The sequence below is a fragment of the Bidens hawaiensis genome, unplaced genomic scaffold (genome assembly GCF_021521415.1).
Source record: "Bidens hawaiensis isolate Kalapana, Puna unplaced genomic scaffold, B.hawaiensis_p1.1 tig00027567_1, whole genome shotgun sequence".
NCBI lineage: Eukaryota > Viridiplantae > Streptophyta > Magnoliopsida > Asterales > Asteraceae > Bidens > Bidens hawaiensis.
The window spans coordinates 96,375-101,339 of record NW_027494468.1 but is presented as its reverse complement, the minus strand read 5'-3'; the positions used below and the strand labels follow the sequence as shown (position 1 = coordinate 101,339).

General features: G+C 33.0%; 1 pseudogene across 1 annotated transcript; it reads left to right on the top strand.

Moving 5' to 3' along the window:
* Positions 1–2,985: 2,985 nt before the first annotated feature.
* On the top strand, positions 2,986–4,471 carry LOC143575650 (xyloglucan endotransglucosylase protein 1-like; annotated as a pseudogene). Its single transcript, XR_013142807.1, has 3 exons — positions 2,986–3,419; positions 3,847–4,005; positions 4,086–4,471. The product of XR_013142807.1 is annotated as a xyloglucan endotransglucosylase protein 1-like (transcript).
* Positions 4,472–4,965: the final 494 nt, after the last annotated feature.

Genomic DNA, 4,965 nt, shown 5'->3' with positions numbered 1-4,965 from the left:
CAGCTTTGTAAAAACTTTTTTTTCTCTACGCTTTGATCTCTTCTCCATAAAATTAAAACTTGAATATTAGGAAAGATTAACTTTGAAGTGTGCGTGCAATTTTTGTAGAACAAATGGGGTGAAAGATTTAATTTAAACAAGTCTTGTATTTAATCCAAGCATGGGAGATGCAAGGACAGGGACAGGGTATCCGAAGTTCGCTCCAGGAGATCGTGGAGTCGTGGCCTAGTCCACTTAACGTTGGTTTTGACAATGTGAACGTTATGCGTGGTCTTTGTCTTGAATTTTAACTTCTTTTGGTTGACCAACACATGTGAGAAGTCATCCCTTTCACTTCCCACTTCACCATGCAACACAATCAAAGTATTTCACTCAGGGGCTGTTTGGTTCATTCAGATCTGAATGAGCCTCTGTCCCATTCAGCAACAACAACAAGTCTGAATGATTCAGACATAATTTTAATCATTCAGATATTTTTCTGTTTGGAATCAAACAGTCTGAAGTCTGAATGAATCAGATGTTTACATCTGAATGGTTCCATTCAGATGTAAACAAACAGCCCCTCATTTGGTTAAACAGACCTTTTGATCTTCATCCTTAGCTTCAACTCTTGTCTTCTAAGAGTTTGACTTTCCCATTTGATAAAGGTTGACCGTCCAATGCATGATTCGAATGAAAAACATTCTCAAAATAGAACGTGTCTTTCAAATAATATTTGAAATTTAAATATTATATTTTATAAACAATTTGTTTAAATATGTTTTATAAACTTTTCCATAGTTTATAAAACTAACAACCTAACTTAATTAAGATGTTAATTAATCTTCAATAGAAATGTTTTATGAATATCTTCATGTTGATGCAAAGATTTTCTTTTAACACTTTATAGATTTGAACTCATTAATTTTTCTCATTTTGATTTTAAGTGTATAGTAATGATTAAATATTTTGTTGCTTAATACTGTGAATAATGTGATCAATCGACAATCAGTTCTTTGATTTTATTGTTCATGAATTTTGAATGATCCTTCTGTACCCCTTAGAGAAAGACAAATATGTGAGTTGGGTACTTTGAAAACTATATAACATTGTAATCGGACTTGGAAAGGTCAATTTCATTGGGAGTGGTACAAGTGAATGGACCATGCTCTTAAAAACCGTTTAATCATTCAAGCCACCCTCTTTCAAGTGTCAACCACTTAGATTACCAACAATTAAGTGCAACTGTTCAAAACATTAGTCACAAGACCATCGCAAACCAAAAATAACTTTGTACACATATCAAACTTATTTCATATCAAACACAACTATAATCTATTAATGGTTAACGGTAAATTGTTAAAGTAGATAATCTTACAACCATGAAATCATAAACCTGTTATGCTATATCATCAATATTATACCTTTGAAAACTAGACTACGGAGTACGGACACCTCTATTAAGACTAGGGTGTCAAATTTTCACACGCTAAGATACAATATAAATTACGGATTTGCATTTAGTTTAAACAATCAAAGTCAATTTCTGGTTAAATGTGTTAACATTTGACTCGTTTAACATGTTTATATTATAATTTTCTTAAAAGAAATTTTATGTCATAAATTAAAGACGTATCGATATTTAAAAGTTAAAAGGTAAACGAATATCAATTTAGAGTATAAAATTGCAAAAAAAAAGGATAACAAAATTTCTTTAGTTAAATGACACACTTATGTTAAAGTTTAAAAGTTCAAAAAACACATTTAGAGTATTAATATCATGTAAAAGATAAGATAATTTCTTTAGTCCAATGACTTATGTTTGTACCAACCCGTTGTCGAGTTAGGCTCATGTGTATCACACAATTTTTGAATCCATGTTTATACTTGTATATAATTTTTGTTTTAAAACGCGTTTAGCTAACAACCTTGAGAGTTTTTCATTTTTCAGGTTATCGGTTTGATCCAGCCGAATTTTTATACATGGTTTTTTGAACACATAATAAGTAAATATTTTTTTAAAAAGAATGTTTTGATTCCAAGAACCCCTTTTTTGAGGACCATGCATATAATAAATGAAGTAATAATGTTTGGAAGCATATAGTATGGTTGTCATCCACTTCTCAATACCAATGAATCTCACAACCAAAAGCAAGGGGGGCCATGCCTATTTCCCTGAGCTTCATGGAATCATTTCATAACATACATTTTTTTTAAATATAAACTTACACACGAGGTTATATAAATATTAATAAAAGTAATGAACAATGAACCAAGAATTTTATAAAAGGAAATTGTTTTTTTAAAACTTGATATTGCACATCAACTTTTAATATAGAATCTCTTAATGCGGACTAAGTTGTTTATAGGTGCAAGCCATACTTTTGACCCAATGGCCCGTTACATGGTATTTTGACTCGTTTGAGATTAAGTTGTAAATCCTAAACAAACATGTTACAACATGCAGCCATGGATCCAAATCTTTTCTTAGATAGCTTATTAACTTTAACCTCAACAAGATTTCCTAAATTTTCGTTTTGATTCCGTTTTAATTGTACAAACACGCTGTTCAAGAATTTCACTAAATCAATCGTTTAAGTTATATCGTATCAATTTTCTGGATTTGACACTACCTCGTATATTTAGATTTGTTCTAGATTTTATTTTAAGTATGTTGACAAACGAACTCAAACCCAATTAAACTTATAAGACTAGAATTTGGTCTTAGAAATTTCCATGACTATAGGTCATGCATGCATGAGACACGATTTAGAGTAAGGCGTGAGACTGAGATTATCACTACTCTTAAGTGTTTAATGTTTGTAATTTAATAAATCTTCACTTTCACTATGTTCCAATATTGGTAGCTTTTGTGCCCATAAAATTCCCATCATAAAAAGGCAAATTCAAACAAGATAATCAATCCATCCTAGCTTCCTACCAAAGGCTCCAGCTTTTATTATTATTATTATTATTATTATTATTATTATTATTATTATTGCTCAGCTGGCACCAGCTTCCCCCACTCCAGTTGGCATCTGCTCACAAGTTTCGTCACCTTTCCTTAAACCCTCATACACTCCCACCCTTACTCATTTACTCTCTATATATATGCATGCTTCTAAAACCCCAAACACACAACTTCAAACTTCTTCTTTACAAAACCTTTCAAAATGAAATCTTTCTTATTCACTGTTCTAATGGTGGTTCTAGCCTCTTCTTTCATGGTTTCTTTTGCTGGCAACTTTTACCAAGATTTTGACCTCACTTGGGGCGACAAACGAGCCAAGATTTTCAATGGTGGTCAGCTTTTGTCACTCTCTTTGGATAAGGTTTCCGGGTCCGGTTTTAAGTCCAAAAAAGAGTACTTGTTTGGGAGGATTGATATGCAACTCAAACTTGTTGCAGGCAATTCTGCCGGCACTGTCACAGCTTATTATGTAAGTATTTACCTAGTAATGTCTTAACTAAGCCATGTTGTAAATCACGGTGGTGAATTTATATAAACGTATACGATTCGTTTTGGAATAAACTCTCCAATTATATTAACCAAGAAAATAACTCAAAACTTGGTTACATAAAGCGATTTAAACCTGTTTAGACTATAACTACAACAATAATAAATTAATACAAACAATTATTAATATAATTAATCAAACTTAATTATCCATAACTTTTTTTTATTAATCTTTAATTGCACTTTAATTGCCCTCCAAGATTATCACAAACCACATACTAGTAAAGTGACGGTTCGGTAATTAAGTCCAACAGTAAAGGGAATTCTAGTGAAAGCAACATGTTTCATAAGAACAAGTTTAAAACTGTATCTACGTATGATATTCAAGGTTTGATGTTTTTGTGTTGCAGTTGTCATCAGAAGGACCGACACACGATGAGATAGACTTTGAGTTCTTGGGCAACACCACTGGTGACCCGTACATCGTACACACTAATGTCTTCACTCAAGGGAAAGGAAACCAAGAACTTTCACACCTACTCGATCTCTTGGGATGCACGACAGATAGTGTAAGCAAAATTACTATATATTACTACAATAACTACCATTTTAGCCATCGCTTGGGTTTAACGTTTATTTGAAATTTCAGATTCTTGGTGGACAACACTCCAATTAGAGTATTTGCAAATGCTGAGAGAAAAGGTGTTCCATTTCCTAAAAACCAACCCATGAGGATCTACTCGAGCCTATGGAATGCCGATGACTGGGCCACGAGGGGTGGGTTGGTTAAAACCGACTGGTCAAAGGCACCCTTTACGGCCTACTATCGCAATTTCAACGTCCAAGGCTCGACCGGTTCAAGGTTCATGAACGGTGCATGGAAAAGCCAGCAACTTGATGCATATAGTAGAAGAAGACTGAGATGGGTGCAGAAGAACTTCATGATTTATAACTATTGCACTGATCTAAAGCGGTTTCCTCAAGGTTTACCTGCCGAATGTAGATAATCTGTATGATTTGGAGAAGAAGATGATTGTATCTTTTGTTTCATGTAATTCGATTTCTTATGTACCATGTTAATAAAATTTCACTATTTTCTTAATTATATGTCATACCAAGACTGCAATTTTATTATTACACTTTCAAGAAATGTTAGATAAGAGTAAGTGGTAAAGAAACATTATAATTAGCGATGCCTAAAGTAAATATTAAATTATCTCGTGTTGATTAGTTATAACATAAACACACCTATCAACAAAATCGAAAGTGTTAAATTTATACTGATCAAGCAATGAGGATACAATATAAAAATGGCTAATATGTTATGAAACTAAATAACTTTAGCAATTGTCTTATGAACATTATGGGTCCAAACCCAACTGATATCTATAAGGCCAACCAAGCAGCCCAGTTCAAGAGTAGTAAGGCCCCCAATAAGCAACACATATTATAAGCTTCAAGAGAGAGAGAGAGAGAGAGAGAGAGAGAGAGAGAGAGTTAAGGAGTCTATGAAATCATGAGTACGAGAT